Source organism: Xyrauchen texanus, chromosome 13 (genome assembly GCF_025860055.1).
Source record: "Xyrauchen texanus isolate HMW12.3.18 chromosome 13, RBS_HiC_50CHRs, whole genome shotgun sequence".
In the NCBI taxonomy this organism is placed as follows: domain Eukaryota; kingdom Metazoa; phylum Chordata; class Actinopteri; order Cypriniformes; family Catostomidae; genus Xyrauchen; species Xyrauchen texanus.
In genome coordinates, this window is record NC_068288.1 from 15,833,879 (window position 1) to 15,857,188 (window position 23,310).

Consider the following 23,310-nt stretch of genomic DNA (forward strand, 5'->3'; position numbering starts at 1 on the left):
TTAACTTTCAATAAATTTTTTTACAAAGTTCAAATAGTTTGGTTTTCATTACATTTCTGAGCAGTTTTCATGTGTTCACTATTGTCATCTTCCACAAATATATTCTAATACAATATAATTCTAGTATACAAATTATGTTATTGTTATGCTTGAGTAACGAAGCAGACGAGGAGATGCGGATCCAAACGCAGTTGAACTTTATTAAATGAACAACAAAGGAAAAACACAAAGTAACAACCCACGATGGGGAAAAGAAACATAAACTGAGTAAGCTAACCAAGGTAGACACGAACAGGGAACTCGGGAGGGAAAGATACACCGGGTTAACATCAAACAACGATCGACAAGGACTGAACAAAAAACCAGGGTTTAAATACACAAACATGGGAAAAGGGGCCAATGAAAGAACAGAACTCAAACAAGATAACAAGGTGATTAACAGAAACCAAAGGCAAATTAACAAGGGAATGAGGGACACCTGGAAGAAATAATCAAGGGAACACCAATCATAATAACAAACTACAAAGGACTACAAAAAACCAAACAGGAACCAGGAAACAGGGGCTAAACTAAACTTCAACATAAGAGCACAACAGCAAAGGAAACCAATGAACATGACAGAAACCAAACAGGAAACAAGGACTAAACTGAACTTCAAAATAAGAGCACGAAGACAAAAGACACCAATGAACATGACAGTTATGTAGTTGAACATGTCATCATTAATTTATTAAAATTACATATTTTCCTATAAATGTTATTTATGTGAGTGTTTGAGGTTATAACTTATTAGTACCTAAAAATAGTATTGTTTAAATGCTGTTTGTAATGTCACAATAAAATACACAATACTTTGGGGAGCCAATTAAAAAGGCAGTTACAAACAAATGTAGGTTTATTCACTGGAAGCATGAAACTGAAAATGAGGGGAAAATACAGATCCCTGTATGAAGTTGTAGAGATGTAAATCCATTCTTTATCACTGAACAAAAGCAGTAGCTAACAACAATAAAATAGTTTAAATACTAAGCAGAACTGCGCACTGGTCTTGATGTTGTGCAGGTAAGTGAGGACCCAAAAGCGATATAACAAAAATAGAGTCTTTAATGACAGTTCAAGGAAGCAATAATGAAAAAACACAAATCTTCTCCTAGAGAGGAAACGGCTAACACGAACAACCCGCAGAGAGGGCGATGACAAACAGAAACTTTCTAAGATTGCTTCAGAGAGCATCTTAACGCAGCAGTCGGGGGTAGCAGTGAGCGGCGACAGGCTGCAGGTCTCCCAAGGGTAGACAAGGGTCGAGGGAAGCACTTGTGGATACCAGCTCCTCTCGCAGCGTCAGGCGAACTGGACAGAATACAAATATCGGGTAGATTAGCAGAGAACAGATAGCGTTGCCAGGTGGATGCCAACAGGGCAGGACTCGGACAGAGACAAACAAGACAGTAGCTTGCTTCTTGCGTGAGAAACTCTAGTGAGAATCAGACAAAGAAAGCAGCAAGAGCAGAGAAAGAAGTAGAGACCTAATCAGAGGGAAACGGGAACAGGTGGGAAGAGAATAAATGAGGTATTCAGGGGAGATGAGGAACAGCTGGAGGAGGAGAAAAAGGAAAGGAAAAGTAATCTAAGAAGACCAGCAGAGGGCGACAGAGTAAAGAGAAAGAACAGGGACAAGACATACCAAGACAAGACAAGACAAGACAAGACATAACAGTACCCCTCCCTCAACGAGCGCCCCCTGGCGCTCCCGAGGAGGAAACCTGGCGGCTCTGGAGGAAATCATCGATAAGCGAACGGTCCAGCACGTCCCAAGAGGGGACCCAACTTCTCTCCTCGGGTCCGTATCCCTCCCAATCCACCAGGAACTGATGACCACGACCCCGAGAGCGCATGTCCAGAATCTTGCGGACCCTGTAGATAGGAGCGCCTTCAACAAGAATGGGGGGGAAGCGGGACGAGTGGGAGCGCGAACAGCGGGCTTAACACAAGAGACGTGGAAGACCGGGTGGACACGTCGAAGGTGGCGGGGGAGAAGGAGTCGCACCGCAACGGGGCTAATGATCTGAGAGATACGGAACGGACCGATGAAGCGCGGGGTCAATTTACGAGAGGCAGATTTAAGGGGAAGGTTGAGAGTGGAGAGCCATACCTTCTGGCCGCGACAATATCTAAGGCTCTTAGTTCTAAGCTTGTTAGCAGCTCTCACAGTCTGGTCCCTATAACGGCAAAGAGCTGACCTGACACTCCTCCAGGTGCGCTCACAACGTTGAACAAAAGCCTGAGCGGAGGGAACGCAGGAATCGGCGAGCTGAGACGAGAACAGCGGAGGTTGGTACCCGAGGCTACTCTGAAAAGGAGACAGACCGGTAGCAGACGAAGGAAGCGAGTTATGGGCGTATTCTGCCCAGGGAAGGTGCTCAGACCAGGACGCAGGGTTACGGAAAGAAAGACTGCGCAAGATGCGACCAACAGTCTGATTGGCCCATTCGGCTTGACCGTTAGATTGAGGGTGGAAGCCGGACGAGAGACTGACGGAAGCCCCAATCAAACGACAAAACTCCCTCCAAAATTGAGACGTGAACTGCGGACCTCTGTCCGAGACGATGTCTGATGGAAGGCCATGAATTCTGAAAACATTTTCGACGATTATTTGTGCCGTCTCCTTAGCGGAGGGGAGCTTGGCGAGGGGAATAAAATGAGCCGCCTTAGAGAACCGGTCGATAACCATGAGAATAACAGTCTTGCCCGCCGAAGAAAGAAGCCCGGTGATAAAATCTAAGGCGATGTGTGACCACGGTCGAGAAGGGATGGGAAGAGGTCTGAGAAGTCCGGCAGGAGGAGAGTTCCCAGACTTAGTCTGTGCGCAGACGGAGCAAGCCGCCACAAAACGACGCATGTCACGTTCCCGAGTGGGCCACCAAAAACGCTGACGAATGGAGGCAAGCGTACCCCAAACGCCGGGGTGGCCAGCCAACTTGGCAGAGTGAGCCCACTGAAGGACGGCCAGGCGAGTAGGAGCGGGAACGAAAAGAAGGTGTTTAGGACAGGCGCGCGGCGAAGGAGTGTGGGCGAGCGCTCGTTTAACTTGCCTCTCAATTCCCCAGACAGTCAACCCGACGACACGTCTCTCAGGGAGAATCCCCTCGGGGTCCGTGGAGACTTCTGAAGAATTAAAGAGACGCGATAAAGCATCAGGCTTGGTGTTCTTGGAGCCTGGACGATAGGAAATAACAAATTCAAATCGAGCGAAAAACAGAGCCCAACGAGCTTGACGCGCGTTAAGTCGTTTAGCAGAACAAATATACTCTAGGTTTCTATGGTCAGTCCAAACGACAAAAGGAACGGTAGCGCCCTCCAACCACTGTCGCCATTCGCCTAGAGCTAAGCGGATGGCGAGCAGCTCGCGGTTTCCCACATCATAGTTACGTTCAGACGGCGACAAGCGATGAGAGAAGTAAGCGCAAGGGTGGACCTTGTTGTCAGAGAGAGAGCGCTGAGAAAGGATGGCTCCCACGCCTACCTCTGACGCGTCAACCTCGGCAATGAACTGTCTAGATAAATCAGGAGTAATGAGGATGGGCGCGGACGTAAAGCGATTCTTGAGAAGATCAAAAGCCCCCTGGGTGGAAACGGACCATTCAAAGCACGTCTTGACAGACGTATGGGCAGTCAGGGGAGAAGCCACCTGACTGAAATTACGGATGAAGCGTCGATAAAAATTAGCGAAACCGAGAAAGCGCTGCAGCGCGACGCGTGACTTAGGTAGGGGCCAATCTATAACAGCTTGGACCTTAGCGGAATCCATCCTAATACCTTCTGCAGAAATGACAGAACCGAGAAAAATAACAGAGGAGGCATGGAAAGTGCACTTCTCAGCCTTCACGTAAAGACGGTTCTCTAAAAGGCGCTGAAGGACGTGACGGACATGCTGGACATGAATCTGGAGTGACGGCGAAAAAATCAGGATATCGTCAAGGTAAACGAAAACAAAGATGTTCAGCATGTCTTGCAGGACGTCATTTATCAGTGCCTGAAAGACAGCTGGGGCGTTTACGAGACCGAAAGGAAGGACCCGATATTCAAAGTGCCCTAACGGAGTGTTAAACGCCGTCTTCCACTCGTCCCACTCCCTAATGCGTACGAGATGGTAAGCGTTACGAAGGTCCAACTTAGTGAAAAACTTGGCTCCCTGCAAGATCTCGAAGGCTGATGACATAAGAGGAAGCGGGTAACGATTCTTAACTGTTATGTCATTCAGCCCTCGATAATCAATGCAGGGGCGCAAGGACCCATCTTTCTTTTGAACAAAGAAAAACCCCGCTCCGGCGGGAGAGGAGGAGGGGACAATAGTACCGGCATCGAGAGCTACAGATAAATAATCTTCGAGAACCTTACGTTCGGGAGCCGACAGCGAGTAAAGTCTACCTCGGGGCGGAGTAGTTCCCGGAAGAAGCTCAATATTACAATCATACGAAAGGTGCGGAGGAAGAGAAGTGGCCCGGGACCAGCAGAACACCGTTCCGCAGATCGTGATACTCCTCCGGCACCCCCGTCAAATCACCAGGCTCCTCCTGTGAAAAAGAGACAGAGGAAATGGGAGGGATAGCAGACATTAAACATTCCACATGACAAGAGACATTCCAAGAAAGGATAGTATTCTTAGACCAATTAATAGAGGGATTATGTCGAACTAGCCAGGGATGGCCTAAAACAATAGGAGTGAAAGGTGACTGAAAAATAAAAAAAGAAATGGTCTCGTTATGATTACCAGAAACAGTGAGGGTTAAAGGTAGCGTCTCACGCTGAATCCTTGGGAGAGAACTACCGTCTAAGGCAAACAGGGCCGTGGGCTCCTCTAATTCCTTAAGAGGAATATCATGTTCCCGAGCCCAGGTCTCGTCCATAAAACAGCCCTCCGCCCCAGAGTCAATCAAAGCACTGCAGGTAGCTGACAAACCGGTCCAGCGGAGATGGACTGAAAAGGTAGTGCAAGACCTCGAAGGAGAGACAAGAGTTGTAGCGCTCACCAGTAGCTCTCCTCTTACTGGCGAGCTCTGGCTTTTACTGGGCAGGAGGTAACAAAATGAGTAGCAGAACCACAATAGAGACAGAGGCGGTTGGTGATTCTCCGCTCCTTCTCCTTAGCCGAAATGCGGATGCCCCCCAGCTGCATGGGCTCAGAATCCAAGGTGGCGGAGGAAGATAGTAATGCTGCGGAGAGGGGAGCAATGGCGAACGCGGAGTCTCTTCCACGAGCTCGGCGAAGAAGGTCGAACCGTCTCTCTATGCGAATGGCGAGTTCAATCACGGAATCCACATTGGAAGGAACCTCTCGGGAGAGAATCTCATCCTTAACCTCCGCGCAGAGACCCTCCAGAAAACGAGCGAGTAACGCCGGCTCGTTCCAGTCACAGGAGGCAGCAAGAGTCCGAAACTCAATGGAGTAGTCAGTAATGGATCGCTTACCCTGACATAATGAAGACAAGACCCGGGAAGCCTCTTCACCAAAAACAGAACGGTCAAAAACCCGTATCATCTCCTCCTTAAAGTCCAGATATCGGTTAGTACATTCAGCCTCCGCCTCCCAGACTGCCGTTCCCCACTCTCGAGCCCGTCCAGAAAGGAGAGATATCACGTAGGCGATACGAGCTCTGCACAGAGTGTAAGTGGTGGGCTGGAGAGAGAAAACAACGTCACACTGGGTGAGAAACGCACGACATTCTGTGGGCTCACCAGCATAGCACGGTGGGTTATTGATCCTGGGTTCAGGAGACTCGGGAGCCCTGGGGGCGACCGGTGAATGGAGGCGAAGAAGATGTATCTGTTTAGTGAGATCGGAGACTTGAGCAGCCAGGGTCTCAACGGCATGTCGCGCAGCAGATAACTCCACCTCGTGTCTGCCTAACATCGCTCTCTGGAACTCGACAGCTGACTGAGGATCCGGAGTCGCTGGGTCCATAGTGGTCTGATTCTTCTGTTGTGCAGGTAAGTGAGGACCCAAAAGCGATATAACAAAAATAGAGTCTTTAATGACAGTTCAGGGAAGCAATAATGAAAAAACACAAATCTTCTCCTAGAGAGGAAACGGCTAACACAAACAACCCGCAGGGAGGGCGATGACAAACAGAAACTTCCTAAGATTGCTTCAGAGAGCGTCTTAACGCAGCAGTCAGGGGTAGCAGTGAGCGGCGACAGGCTGCAGGTCTCCCAAGGGTAGACAAGGGTCGAGGGAAGCACTTGTGGATACCAGCTCCTCTCGCAGCGTCAGGCGAACTGGACAGAATACAAATATCGGGTAGATTAGCAGAGAACAGATAGCGTTGCCAGGCGGATGCCAACAGGGCAGGACTCGGACAGAGACAAACAAGACAGTAGCTTGCTTCTTGCGTGAGAAACTCTAGTGAGAATCAGACAAAGAAAGCAGCAAGTGCAGAGAAAGAAGTAGAGACCTAATCAGAGGGAAACGGGAACAGGTGGGAAGAGAATAAACGAGGTATTCAGGGGAGATGAGGAACAGCTGGAGGAGGAGAAAAAGGAAAGGAAAAGTAATCTAAGAAGACCAGCAGAGGGCGACAGAGTAAAGAGAAAGAACAGGGACAAGACATACCAAGATAAGACAAGACAAGACAAGACATAACACTTGATGCATCTATTTAGACAAAGCTTTTACAAGAGGCCCACTCTGGTAATTTAACAGAAGGCATGCAACTACATAGATCAGGTTAATGTTACCAAACATAAATAGGGGGGTAACCGTGTCAAAGAATTTGTGTTCCTTTAAGCCACGAATAAGGCGCTCAACGTGCACTCTCAGATGTGCAATAGCCTGGGTCTCCCTGACCTTGTGTGCTGGCATCTGAGGTCTCCCAGAAAGAAATGCAGGCCTGTACACTTTACATTGCACACAGTCTTCCATAAGAAAGCCTCTGTCCACCATTATTGCCATATCCTGCCTAAGTAATGTAAGTATTTCTGACTCAGCAAGATCTGCTTATCACTTACGGTGCTCAGCTGTCATCCACTCACAGCGCTGAAATTTAAACGTCTTTTTAATTTCGTTCACTTATTTTTATAATCTATTTAAACAAGTGAATAACTGTTTCACAGTTATAACCATTAAAAAAAGATTGATATCGCCTTACAGGCTATTTACACTGTCTAGCAGAAAATTGAATATGCCGCTACAGCAAGTGACGTTTCACCAGAAGTTTTTGAGCTGGCTTACATTATTCCGGAAGTTGTAATTAACGATCCATGCATATAACCCATTGTCTGGATATATTACTAACCATCTTTCTTGCAATTTTACCAAACTTCTTTAGTTTTTACTAGATTTTTCAGTGAGGAAAAATACAATTTAAAATCGTTCATAAACCATGAAAAAGAAGGCTTCGAATATCTCCACTTACTACAATGAATATGATATTTACACATGAGAACAATCATATTAACCAAATCAGATAGGGATGAATCTACATTATCCATATAAAAGAGAATGTGTGATAAGTCAAACATCGGGATGTCATCAATCTTAAATGACAGCCAATTATGTAAATCAGACCAGCAGATTTTGCCCTTAGGACATAAGAAGAACAAGTGTTCAGAGTCTCATCAGCTGCCTCACATAATACACAGGGATCTACTTCAAATTTAAACCTGTTTCTAAAAAAGTCAGCAACCGGATATATTTTATAAATTATTTTAACATGAGTCTCTTTGACTTTAGGGGAAATGGGGTTTATCTATGGACAAGGCATTCATATTTGGAATTTGTACACACGATCCTCTATAATAACCCCAAAACATTCAAAAAATCATTAATACATTTGTTATTACATTACATTTATTACATTTGTCATGTAAATTACATTCATTAATTATTGGATTTGGTAAGGTTGGTGAAAGTCTTATTCTTACATACATCAGTGTGTTCTGGATTAACTGTAATAATGGTAACGGTATTGCTTCACACATCTTATTATATTCTCTGTAAGTGTGGTTAAGATTATATTTGAGCAAAAAGCTATATGTTCCAAGAAGTTAATATTATCATCTAATATATAATTCCAAAACTCAATACCCTTCTCATACCAATCACTTTTAAATAATGATTTCCTATTAATTGTAATGACCCCGTTATTCCATAGGTTGGATCCATGGGGAGAAAAGATGTGGGCAAATATAATTTTACAGTATTGGAGAAGTTGTTTGTGGAAGTTTGATAATTTAATAGGAATCTGTTACTTCAAAATAGGTATGTGAAACCACATAGAGTAAGGTTGTGATAAGTATGATTTAAACCATTTACTCTTAAATGCCCCAAACATTGATTCAATGTCCAAGGGTTGATGATCATACTCTTTCACTAACTGTGATTTCGTAATATAATTGGTTTTATTTTTCCAAAGGAGGCAACTGGGAAGATTGGGAATCGGATGATGGCAGATAGTAAAGAGGTTATGGTTTCTTTCTAAATTTCTCAATTTCTTGTAAGATGTTTTGTGACCCTTGGGGCTGGAAAAGCACAGCAGGAGCAGCAGAATATGGCCAGGTTAGGAAATCAAATGTACATTAAGATTCTTATTACACGGCTCTCTGAAATGTTTGATTCTGATTTGTCAGTCGCAACATTATTACCGATAATAATCGTCGTCAGTAGCAAGGCTTTATAATAACCGCTCATCCGGCCCTTCTTTCATGTCTCTTATCACACTTCGGATGGATGCGCTCTCGCTTTATTCAAACACAGCTAGTGTCATCTTGCCTCTCTTATATATATATATATATATATATATATATATATATATATATATATATATATATATATATACGCACAAAACATTTTACAGCTACAAGAAATTAAGGAGGAATTAAGAAATACACCATAACCTCTTTACTGTCTGCCATCATCCGCTTCCCGCTTTCTGTCTGTCCTCGTCCAACAACAGCCAATCAGGAGATTCGACGAGATGCAGCCAATCAATACAGGATTTGGTCAGAAGCCAATAGCATTTGTTAACAGAAAGGATTGGGCCCCGCCCCTGATTCAATGTCAAAACCGACTTGTGTGCGTAAAGATTTCAGCTGCGCGTGGTGTGTGAGACCTATCATGACTCGCGGTTTTGTTATTTCTGCTCGCGAGTTGTTAATTTGGGTGCACAATCAAATTTTTGGTGCTCGAGTTTGAGATTTGCAAGTTCTGCAGGTTTACATTTTACGTGCGAGCTGTGTCATGGTGCTCACACTGTTGTAATTCACTTGCGCACTGTGTTTATGCGCTTGCTCTGTTTTGTCCAACATTTAACGCTATAATTTATCATGGTAAACACACTCAAATCTAAAATCACAGATGGTCGTTCTGAATAATACAGAAATGTCTCACCAATGCAAACTCAACCAAACATCTACCAAAATCACGATCACAATTCATCACTGTCTCAAATATATAAAAGGCAAACCATTTTTCAACTATTAAAATTTTGAATGATGAAAAAACTTAAAAGGTTATGCTGCTATCCCAAAGGAGGGTTTTGTTCCTGGACCATATGGGATAAAGTTTGTAAAATCTTAAACAATGCCAGGATCTAACAAGGTAGTTGAAGTTGTTAATCTACAAAATGTGCTTTTTATGTGCTAAATCTATAATTTCTTGCAAAATAAAATCAGTTGAGTTTCACTGTTACAATAATGAGGATTTTCATATGTTAAGGGCTTTTTTGCGATACAAGGGATACAATGTGTCAAGGTGGTCAAGCAATACACTGCCTCGCTCAAAACAACAAGATGGCACATCCTGTGGTGTATTTGCTTTGAAAGTAAGTGATGCAGAATAGTTCATGTATGTTATCTTCCTAAACTGTCAATCCCCTAAAGCAGGAGAAGGTGGAGAGTTCACATATTATCGGTAATAACTTCAGTTCAGATGTAAACATTTCCTATATCCGGTATCAAAATGGATGCTGCACTCTGACCTTCTTCGTCTTCTTTCTTTTAATGGCGGTTGGCAAACAACTTTTAAGTGTGCATTACCGCCACCTTCTGGTATGGAGTGTGGATCACAATAGCCTTTCCTCACTACCCTTAACTAAATATATAATTACCTACATACATCCATAATAAAACCAATAAATGACTTCATAAATATCTAATAACATTATTAATATTCATATATTTTCATTATTAATAAATAAAATTTTCTAAGGAAACTAAACTCATATCCTTCTACTAAGCCCCGTATTACTCAAAAACACAAATATCGCTCTATACCCTACATGCCCTGAATTCATAATAGTTCCTTCATTTCAAATCTAATTTTTTCTTTCCTAAACCAGTCTTTCAGCCTCATCCTTTCCTCCTTATACTTATGACAATTAATAATTACATGTTCTACTGTTTCGTTAATATTACAGACCTCACACATCCCAGTTTCATGCTTCCCTATTAATTTAAGCGTACTATTCAATCCAGTATGCCCAAATCTCATTCTTGAAATAATGTCCTCTTCCCTTTTATTCCTACTATTTTCTCTCATACCTCCTACCCTCTTCTGGATACTGTAGTACATTCTTGCTTTTGTTTCTATATCCCACTCCACTTGCCACTTCTTTCTCATTTCTTCTTTGATTATGCTTTTAACTTCCGCCTTACTATAACTTATTACCATATCTATCTCTGTTTTTTTTTGTTGCATTATTGGCATATTTGTCTGCCATTTAATTTCCTTCTACTCCTATATGGGCTGGAATCCCGATTAATTTTACTACTACTCCTACTCTATTAATTCTATAAACAGCTTGGGCTATTTCCAACAAAATATCCTGTCTTGCTTCTGATTTCATGTTCTTAATACTGGTTAACGCTCTACTTTGTAACGCGCACAAGAAGAGACAGTCACAATGTCGAATTAAAACAGCTTTATTAACAAAAGCAGGCTACAGTACAAAGGGGCAAATCCAGTGAAGAGTAGTCAACCGGGAGCGTGAGGTCGAAGCCGGGGAATCAGTAGATGACAAAGGGGCAAATCCAAAGAAGCGTAGACAAGGGGAGCGTTAGGTCGAAGCCGGGAAATCAGTATACAAAGGGGCGAGACAAGCGAGAGGAAAAGACTGGGGATTCTAGGGGAACACTAGAGCTGGCAAAGCGAAGGGGTAAACTAAACAATAACCAACAAGAGTGAAGCGGTATAGAATCAATTCCATGCCACATATATTTGCAAAAATATAAAGTATTGCAAAATAAAATAAAGTTTTGCAAAACAAAAAAGTATTGAGCAAACAAAAAAAAAAAATTTTAAACAAAAATTAAGTATCACAAACGTAAAATAAAGTATCGAGAGAAAAAAAGAAAGTTTTGCAAACAAAAATAAAGAATTGCAAAATATAAATAAAATATAGCAAAAACCAAGATGTAATTAATTGCAAAAATCAATGACTGTTGTAAAATAATCTAAAGATCTTTTATCCTTTTTTATTTCTGCAACAGATTTTTAGGCATCTTTTTCTTTGCAACGCTCCTTTTAATCTGCATTTCCATCACGTGTGAGCTCGTGATACCGTTTTGCCTTTGCGCTTCACTTTTCTCTGCGTTTCACTTTATGGCACTGTTTTGACGTGGGGGTGGAGTCAGGGGATTGGGGCGTGTACAACTGGCTCAGTGATGCCTCTCTGGAAATTATGTCATTAGCTTGAGACACGGATCAAACATCATGGCTGAGCACAGGCATGCAGGTGGATCTCAGGTATATAAAGTTGATTGTTTAAGGAAACTCATTTTAAAATATTCAATGGGGTATACCCGTCAAGTGAATTTTTAAGACAACGGTTTAATTTTGAAGAAAATGCCTGTACTTTTTGTCAAATTGACAGAGACGTTCTGATCATCTTTTTTTTTCTCGTTTTTCTTCAAATACTTTTTGGGAAAATATGTCTTATTGGTTGGAATCAAAGATTCACTCACTGCCCACTTTTGCTAGGAAACATGTTATGTTTGGAGTGCTGTTGGACGACAAAAGAAATGAATTTCTTATTAATGTAATGTTGATACTGGGCACATTTTTCATTCATAAGTCCAAATGTATGAAGACGAAACCTTATTTTTCTGTATTTAAAAGAGAATTGATTTGTAATTTCTTTCCAGCGTTGGAATGTATGTAAAGTAAGAAGGCCCAGAAATTGGCTGGAATAATAAGAGACCTTGAGCTCTTAAAAGAGGAATAAAGAGACCCCTCTGTATTTGTATTTTATACATTGAATTTATTTATTTTATCTGATATGTGCCTTGCTTAATACTCATTTACCTGTACTTACAAATGCCATTGTAGATGTACATTCTGTTTTTTGTTCTGTTCTTGGTGTTCAATAATAATAAAAAAAAAAAAATGTTTCCTTTTATTTAATTAGCATTAAATGTGCTTTAACAGCGTTTGCTTCAGATAAAGAAGTTAGCGATCAGTTAAAGCGGTGGATTAGCCATACTCGCTAACATAGCCAGCATCTGCAGTTTTTTCTCTCTCAATTGATTGGAATATTGATCGATTCTTATGTTTACTTTATAGATTAGAATTGTCTATACCATAGTATGTTGTCTTCTAAAAAAATGTAAACTCCATATTTAAAAATATATAAATAGATGTTACATTATCACTGTTAAAGGAGACAATAAATAGATTAGGCTACAAATAAAAAGTTAAACGATCGTAACAAATAAGCATCCCAGGAAACGATCTACAAACAATAAAAGAACATCACTTATAATGTTAATTGTACAAAAGCAAAACAAATTTAACAGATTGATTCTTAAGAGTAGGTGCTGATAACCTGGTTATATCCTGCTGAGTATACTCGAGGCAGAGAAACAGCAGGAGAAAGCTGTTGTTGTTGCTGCTGCTGCTGACCCTGAGCTGCCTGAATGTGACCGAAGCTTTGAGTCAGAACACTAATAAGATTCGTCACGACATCTGGATATTCTCTCTGCTAAATGTGACATGGCAAATCATTACATGAGATGACCTAGATACACGTACATTTACTGTGAGCATTGTAAGAACTTAAGTAGCTTGTGAACAGGTTCGTTGAGCAATGGATGAGTCAGGAGACAGCGAAGCAGGTTTGAAATCAGCACTTTAATTTCTTTCACGAACATACGACGGTCACTGCCGTAGAAATGTAACATAAACAAAACAATATCACACTCTGTGGAGCTTTCTGGATCCTCTTCCTCTCGACACTTGGCGTCCCTTTAAATGTATTTCTCCGTATCACTACAACAAGACACAGGTGTTAGAGATAATTACAAACCAGGTGACAAGCCTTACCGCTCTCTCTCTCTCCCGCAGACTGACGCACGACCACGCCCCCCATGCCACATAGCTGTATAACGCAGGGTTAAGAATATAGGGGATGTGAACATTTTATATTTCAAAACTTTATTTTTAAAGACAGAACACATGCACGTTTGTTACGATCGTTTAACTTTTTATATGTAATCTGTTTATTGTCTCCTTTAACAGTGATAATGTTACATCTAAATATGGAGTTTAAATTTTTTTTAGAAGACAACATACTATGGTATAGACAATTATAATCTATAAAATAAACATAAGAATCAATCAATAGTCCAATCAATTGAGAGAGAATAAACTGCGGATGCTGGCTATGTTAGCGAGTATGGCTAATAAATCCACCGCTTTAACTGATCTCTAACTTCTTTATCTGAAGCAAACGCTGTTAGAACACATTTAATGCTAATTAAATAAAAGGAAACAATCAACTTTATATACCTGAGATCCACCTGCATGCCTGTGCTCAGCCATGATGTTTGATCCGTGTCTCAAGCTAATGACATAACTTCCAGAGAGGCATCACTGAGCCCGTTGTACACGCCCCAATCCCCTGACTCCACCCCCACGTCAAAACAGTGCCATAAAGTGAAACGCAGAGAAAAGTGAAGCGCAAAGGCAAAACGGTATCACGAGCTCACACGTGATGGAAATGCAGATTAAAAGGAGCATTGCAAAATAATTAGTAGGCATTGCAAAGAAAAAGATGTGTGGCAAAATCATTGCTGCCTAAAAATCTGTTGCAGAGATAAAAAGGATAAAAGATCTTTAGATTATTTTACAACAGTCATTGATTTTTGCAATTAATTACATCTTGATTTTTGCTATATTTTATTTATATTTTGCAATTCTTTATTTTTGTTTGCAAAACTTTCTTTTTTTCTCTCGATACTTTATTTTACGTTTATGATACTTAATTTTTGTTTAAAATTTTTTTTTTTTGTTTGCTCAATACTTTTTTTGTTTTGCAAAACTTTATTTTATTTTGCAATACATTATATTTTTGCAAATATATGTGGCATGGAATTGATCCCATAGGAAGCGAAAGGGCAGCGTATATACAGGGGAAAACGAACAGTGCAGGTGAGACTAATAATCTAGTGATTAGAACGAGTGCGGGTGAAACTAATACTCTGATGAATGTGAGTGAGCGCGAGAGCCAGAGGGGGCGGGTGCAGGTGAAACTAATAACAGGGAAAGTGCACGCTAACAAGGGGACTGTGGAGTTAAATACGGGACGAAATGGGCAAAGAAGAGGTAAGGGCAAAACGGGACAAGGTGAATGTTACATACTTGAATCTGACCCTATTAACACTTCCCTTGACCTACTATTTTCAACCCACTCAAGGGCTAAGAGAATGGCCAGCATTTCTCCTGTATACACTGACATTTTATCACTTACTCTCTTATTTAACATAACATTCACTTCTGGTATAATGAACGCAGCTCCTACTCTATTATCTTCTGTTTTTGATGCATCTGTATATATCTTAACAAACATAGAATACTTCTCCTCTATGTATCTACTAACCTGACTCCTATCAATTCTACTCTCTTTTTTCCACTCTAAAAGGTGCAAATCTACCTCTAACTCCCCTAATATCCAAGGTGGAACATTAGATAATGGCACAGTTGGACTTACCGTCATATCTCCTATCCCTATCTCATCGACTGCATACCTTATTATCCAACCAAAGCTCTTAATCTGTCGTCTTTCCCTTTCTTGACATGGTTGTAACACCTTCTGAGTCAGGTGTCTTTCCTTATGCCCTTTTAAATTTGCCCAGTACGTTAATGCTATCTGATTTCTTCTAATCTCCAATGGCATCTCATTCATTTCTACTTGTAATGCCACTACTGGGGTTGTTTTAAAAGCACCACAACAGAGTCTCAACGCCTGACTTTGAATAACATCCAACTTTTTTAGTAAAGTTCTTGAAGCAGACTGGTAAACTGTACATCCATAATCAATAACTGCCCTAATTAATCCAATATAAACTATTTTCAATGAGGTCCTATTTGCTCCCCACTCTCTACCCCTCAAACATCTTATTACATTCAATATTCTTTTACATTTTTCAACAACTTTCTCAATATGTATTTTCCAGTTAAGTTTTTTGTCAAACCATATCCCGAGATATTTAAAACATTCCACTCTCTCTAGATTTTTGTCATAAAGTTTAAGTTGAATCTGTTCTTGATTTTTCCTTTGAGAAAAACAGATTACTTTGGTCTTTGCCACTGAAAACCTAAAACCCCATTCCATTCCCCAACTCTCTACCTTCCCAATTGCCTCTTGCATCTTCCTCACTATATATTCTATATTTCTTCCCTTTTTCCACATAACACCGTCATCTGCAAATAAAGCAACACTTATAGATCTATCAACTCTACTAAACACTTCATTTATCATAATTAAAAACAAAACTGGACTAACTATACTCCCTTGAGGAGTTCCATTTTCCACTAAATACTTTGTACTCAATTCTGTCCCTACTCTTATTGCGATCCATCTATCAGTTAAAAAGTTTTTGATCCAACTATACATTCTCCCTCTTATTCCCAATTTATAAATCTTAATCATAAGTCCTTGTTTCCATAACATATCGTACGCCTTCTCAACATCAAAAAATACAGATAATATACTTTCTTTATTAATTTGAGCTTTTCTAATTTCACTTTCTAAACATATAGCCGGATCTATTGTTGCACTCTGACCTTTCGATTGACACCTCATTTGACCCAATAGGAGCTTCCATGTCCTGTCCAAAGCGTGTGAATGACTGGCGTATTGTATAGCCAATGAAATTCTGAAAACAGTGATATATGCGCTTGCGATGTTTTGTCCAATATTAAACGCCATATATGCGGCTTTAGTGGGAAGATTAGAGCATGGTTCTGTAATGTGTGTGCGCGCAAAGTTGTCTTGCCATTACTGAGTGTTTTGTGCGTCTGTGCGTAAAAGCTGAAGAGTGTTGTTTTGGAACTGTTTACACATTTGGAGATTTAAATATGGCGAAACGGACGCGAAAAACAGGATTTTCGCCCCAGGATGTGATATAAGAAGGCATTCATTGTGAAAACGATGAGTCTGGAGATGAAATTTCTGAAAACAGTATGGATGATTCAGAGGCAGAGGAAATGTTTATAGAGAGATGAGACATTGCTCTGGAAAAGTAAGTGTTTTCTTGTGTTTTATAACATATATTACTGTATATTCTGCATAAATACGCTTTAGTTTGAATAATGAATACACATTTTGTAATTACCCTTTGTCGTGTGTTTCCTCAGTGAGTGTTTGAACTGTTTGTGGGAGTTTTTTGTATTTGTTTGTGCGTGTGTGAGGTTTTAGTTAATTGTTTGTTTCAGATCTATTGGCATGCTATATAGATGTTTTGTATATTTACGGTACATATTTATATATATATATATATATATATATATATATAAGTTGAAAATAAGAATATAATGTTGTGTTTGAGAGTCTCTTTGTTACAATGCTGAATTCATGGGGGAGGTGTATTTATGTGTTCCATAGTACATTGGCAAAGTATACAGTAAATATACATACAATAATACATATTTACACACTCTAAAAGAAAAACTATATATATAGAATACAGAAAAGATGGAAAAGTTGTGTCTAGCTTTGTAAATTAAATTTATTTCACTATAGGCAATTATCTGATGAATCAGATAGCGATTGGGAGCCGGATACTTCTCCCCCACTCAGCAAGTGGCCACATAGAGTGGAGCAGCAGGACAGCACCTCATCAAGAGAGGAGCCCCATGTAAAGGAGAGGTCCCTATGAACCAGAAGGCTTTCAGAGAGACCCTTGCTGAGGAGCTGGCAGAGTTGGGGTCTCACTCCACAGCCAGACCTGTATATCCTGCTCCACGAAGAGCACATCACCAAATCTTGCACCGCTGGTCGTCTGTGTCATGCAAAGACACTAGTGAAGTACTCCTCCTGTGATGTGCCTTTGTGCTTTGTACCCAAACGTGACTGCTACAATGACTGGCATGTTGCTAGAAACATGTAAAATTGTATAATGGTTTGTAGATACTTTGTGTAAAAATTCATGTAAATAGTTTGTTGTGTATTTTTTATATAAACAAATTTTCCACCATAGCACTAGTTTTGACTCTTTTATATGCACAACGTTTAGTTTCAAGAAGGGAAAAGGCACTCTAATGTGTTTATGCATCAGTTACTCTGTGTCAGCAAAACTAATAGTGGATCTGGATATGGAATATGATAGCTCTAAGTGTCATCTTTCATTAGAGCCCAAAATTATGACTGTACGTTGAAGCGTTCAAAAGTAGTAGCCTTTTTGTCCTAGGTTACCAAAGGGACCTTTTGGAGTATCCAAAAGGCACTTTTGTAAAACGCCTGGGTGTACCCTTAGAAAAACATGTGTAAAATATAGATTTTTTATGGTATTGTTATAAAATTTGAACTTGGACAAGGTAAGGCTTCATGCTGTGATCCCATTGTGTTCTCAAGCTAATAGCTACAAGTTATAGTCATCTGTATGCAAAAAAAATATTCCAGGCGGAAAAACAAACTTCTATTTAATTGTGTTCAAACTTCTATTACTCAAAATCAGTAGCACATACAGTAATTCTGACTGCTGGGGAAAAAAACTTCAGAGTGACCCCTTTCAAATGTGATCAAAACCATGCATGTACTCCAAAAGGTTCAAGAACAGCTTTAAATTTACTTTAGGTATGCCTTGATTAGGCGCTTTAGGCTAATTTTACAGGATTGGGAAGACTAAAAACGTCCGTTAAACGAGATCTACAGACGATCAAAATAAGACCATAAAAATAGAATGCGATACTTTCCAGATTATATGCTCTTTCACAGACGTCTCTGCGATGTAGGCCTACGTGTGCTATCTGGTTGGTGATCACTGGCTGGTGCATACCGGTTAGAAATCTGTCCGTCTTGCTGTGATCTCATGAAGATGTATGTCAAAAAATTTTCAGCGAGGCGGCCTCAGTTGTAGCAGGCAGGCAGCGAAGTTGCTTTTTCCAAGTTGCATGAACTGCAAGCACGATGGGATGGCACAGCTTAATGCCTATAGGCTTATCAACCGTGATGTTTCGTTATCTTCTAAAATTTTACATTTATTTTAACTATAATATCATGTGTAGAAATGATATATGAATATTCCCAGAACTATTACAGTGCATTCTCTGTATGGGATATACTGTATGACAGTTACCATATTTCTGTGCCTGCTGCCTGCTACAACTGCGGCCACCTCACACTATCAGGAGTATTTTTGACATATGTGGTCATTGTATCACAGCAATTCGGACAGATTTATAACCGGATGCACCTGTCGGTGATCACCGGTGATCGGTTCTGCACAGAACTTGCCCATCTCAAATGAGCCTAATGAAATGCATGCTGTTTTTTTCTCCCATCTTTCGATTGGATCATAAGCAGAGAATGTGAAACATAAGTAGCCTACTGCCGCTCACATGTTGCGTGTTTTAAAAATGCACTCTTATAACAATTTAAAACACGTTTTCACTGTAAAACGTGAATTTTTACAGTGAAATTCACGTTTTATATGTAATTATACATGTAATTTGTATAATTACATGTATTTATACAATATACATGTGTAATTTGTAATTTGATACCAAGTATGTGAACACTGATGAATTTTTTTTATATAAAACAAAGCATTTGTTTTTTAGCCACACTCAAACGGCCCACATGTTGGCCAGTTACAGTTAACAGGTTTAAAATGGGCACGTAAGACGCTAGTACCCCCATTTTCACCTACAGTCACCAAAATTGGTACGTAAATAGTTCTCATCAGCCGGAGAACTTTCTTAATTACAGTCATTAGTTCCACCCAACAGGAAGTTGGCCATTTTTGATTTTTTTTAAATATTGCAGTCTCTGAACTTTTAAATTCTCCTACTAGGGTATTCATGAGACTGTCACCACATTTAGGGAACATTATGCAAGACACTGAAGATGCTAAATTGTGAAGATATTTTTTATATATTGAATGGTGTTGTCATGGCGAGGCATTCAATTAATGGCAAAAATGGAAAACAGGAAGTGTCTGATATCTTCTGTGTGCAATGTGTGATTTACATCCAAATTGAGATGTATGTTTAGCTAAACACATGGATGTGACTATTTTGGGACACAGCCATAGAGACTTTAAAATAGTACTCTTGTATTTACCCAAATTGCTTCAAAATTGTTTAGAATAATGTTAAATGCCAAATGTATGGGTCCATTTCCACCTGGTGGCTTTTGGAAAACAATTCAAGATGGACCCATGCATTTGGCATTTAACATTATTCTAAACAATTTTGAAGCAATTTGGGTAAATACAAGGTTACTATTTTAAAGTCTCTATGGCCGTACTCTAATGTATTGTATGATTTCGATCAAAATAGACCTTTTTAACACTCTTTTTGGAACGTGGAAATAAACGTTTGCAGTGTAAACTTCGACAGTGGTGAATGGGAGATCATAACACATATTATTTTCACTAACCCATTTGCTCCAAGATCAAAAGAAAATATCCACTATAACGTTTGAATAACATTCCAGAAGAAGAAAAAAAAAATAGAGGGCTGTGGATTAAGACAGTAAAGTGGGAGAAGATGCCAAATTGACTATCACTCTCTCAGCAGCTGCAATAGAAACCCCATTGCAGCAGTGGTAATTTGTTTTTAAAAACTAATTCCAGGGTAATAAAACACAAAGCATAATGTTATACATTTACACTCAATATTAAAAAAATTACAAGATTTACGATAAGACGGAAACACGCCATCACAGTCTGTGGAAAATGTCTATTGAGCTGCATGTTTGGCAATGGGAGATGATCAGAAGGATGTGGCTATTGTGGGTCACGGTCATAGCACCACCAACTGGCAGAAGAATGTGTGGCACTTAAAATAGACTTAAAGGGCACCTATTATGGCATTTAGAATGTTCCTAACAGTTTTACATTCATGCAATGACAAAAAACACTTTTGTTGTCTTATAATATGCATTTATGTTTACCTGATTTGCTCACCGACTCCCAAATGATTCGTTCAACGACTCATTTTTCCAAACCCCTCCTTTGCGTGACGCTAATCTGCGGTAATTGGTCAGATGACCCAGTCAGTTGTGATTGGTATACTCTGTGCAGAGATTGTCGGACACGGAACGCCCATCACCGCTTTGTAGTAAAAAAAAATCAAAATCAGAGAAGGAATTTGAGTTGATTTATGTTAGCGATCATACTCTGTGCAGAGATTGTCGGAAATGGAATGCCCATCACCGCTTTGTAGTAAAAAAATCAAAATCAGAGAAGGAATTTGAGTTGATATATGTTAGCGATCATAGCCCAAAGTTCAGTGGTAAACACCCAATCAGTTATTGTTTGCGTTAGCCCAACGCATAAACATATTGATAAAGCACTGCATTACTACAAGTTATTGCTCTATTCTTTATGACAACTCCAATAACATCGACAAACATTTCACATATTTCAAAAAAATTGACATTGGAGACCTAGAAGCTGCGCTGAGCGTAACTTACACAACACACATAAATACTTATTAAGCATGCAAAAAAACACATAAAAGCAACAATTATTAATAATACTTACAGGTTGTGATTCAGAGGAGGAAGCTGATCCAAATAAACTTGGTACTGAACCTTCCTTCAGTATCAACCGGCTCGTGAATCCACACTTGAAAGCATTCATGTTCGTAAAGCAATCATCATTAAAATGACGCGAACACAGCACAAGGTTCGGGCTATATACTTGTGTGGTATAGTTGTAAATATAAACTCTAGCCACTGATTCTTCACATGCTCGTCCCTGGGCAGTGAAAAAAAGGTCGCTTTTGATATGCACTTCAGAACACAGTGTCTTGTTGTCGACATGATGTTTTCAAGTTTTCCCTGGTGTCTGCGCGCGCAATGAGTGGGCGCGGCCAATTTGATCATTTTTCGTCTTGACGTCACAACGAAAAGGAAAATGACTCATTGGAAAAACGACTCATTACATTGACTCAGAGTCGACTCCTACATTTGAGAGACAATAAATTTTTTAGGGTGAACTTTCATATATAAAACTTTGCAGGATGTTTTTGTTCACTTAAATCTATGTTACACACTACATGAAAGGTCATTTTCAAAATTCCATAATAGGTGCCCTTTAAATAATCCTCTTACATTTACCCAAATCACAACAAAATTGTTTATAATAATGTCAAGACACTGCTGATGAAAAATTGTTAAGGGATCCTTAATATCTTTAATAGTGTTGTCATGGCAACGAATTGAATTACATGGTGTTGTAGTCAAACTGGTATGGTGGCATATACACTCACCTAAAGGATTATTAGGAACACCTGTTCAATTTCTCATTAATGCAATTATCTATTCAACCAATCACATGGCAGTTGCTTCAATGCATTTAGGGGTGTGGTCCTGGTCCAGACAATCTCCTGAACTCCAAACTGAATGTCAGAATGGGAAAGAAAGTTGATTTAAGCAATTTTGAGCGTGGCATGGTTGTTGGTGCCAGACGGGCCGGTCTGAGTATTTCACAATCTGCTCAGTTACTGGGATTTTCACGCACAACCATTTCTAGGGTTTACAAAGAATGGTGTGAAAAGGAAAAACATCCAGTATGCGGCAGTCCTGTGGGCTGAACATGCCTTGTTGATGCTAGAGGTCAGAGGAGAATGGGCCGACTGATTCAAGCTGATAGAAGAGCAACTTTGCCTGAAATAACCACTCGTTACAACCGAGGTATGCAGCAAAGCATTTGTGAAGCCACAACACGCACAACCTTGAGGCGGATGGGCTACAACAGCAGAAGACCCCACCGGGTACCACTCATCTCCACTACAAATAGGAAAAAGAGGCTACAATTTGCAAGAGCTCACCAAAATTGGACAGTTGAAGACTGGAAAAATGTTGCCTGGTCTGATGAGTCTTGATTTCTGTTGAGACATTCAGATGGTAGAGTCAGAATTTGGCGTAAACAGAATGAGAACATGGATCCATCATGCCTTGTTACCACTGTGCAGGCTGGTGGTGTAGTGGTGTGGGGGATGTTTTCTTGGCACACTTTAGGCCCCTTAGTGCCAATTGGGCATCGTTTAAATGCCACGGCCTACCTGAGCATTGTTTCTGACCATGTCCATCCCTTTATGGCCACCATGTACCCATCCTCTGATGGCTACTTCCAGCAGGATAATGCACCATGTCACAAAGCTCGAATCATTTCAAATTGGTTTCTTGAACATGACAATGAGTTCACTGTACTAAAATGGCCCCCACAGTCACCAGATCTCACCCCAATAGAGCATCTTTGGGATGTGGTGGAACGGGAGCTTCATGCCCTGGATGTGCATCCCACAAATCTCCATCAACTGCAAGATGCTATCCTATCAATATGGGCCAACATTTCTAAAGAATGCTTTCAGCACCTTGTTGAATCAATGCCACGTAGAATTAAGGCAGTTCTGAAGGCGAAAGGGGTCAAACACAGTATTAGTATGGTGTTCCTAATAATCCTTTAGGTGAGTGTATATATTACGCTTTGTATGATTAGGGTCAAAGTAGCGCCACCTTTTGACTAAAGTTGTGGGGTCAGTTTCACTAACAGTCACCAAACTTTGTACATATATTGCTCTCATCATGCTGGACAACTTTCATAATTACAGTCATTAGCTATATATATATATATATATATATATATATATATATATATATATATATATATATATATATTTGTTTTAAATTACGTGCCCTGAACTTTTAAATACTTCTCCAAGCAGATTTATGTGACTGTCAACAAATTTGCTATGTTATTCGAAAGCAACCGGTGGAAATAGGCCCATGGTGCTTGGGCCCGTCATCGCGGCTTGCAGTTATACTTTTCTATGTTCCACTATGTCTCACTTGTTGAACATTCAAG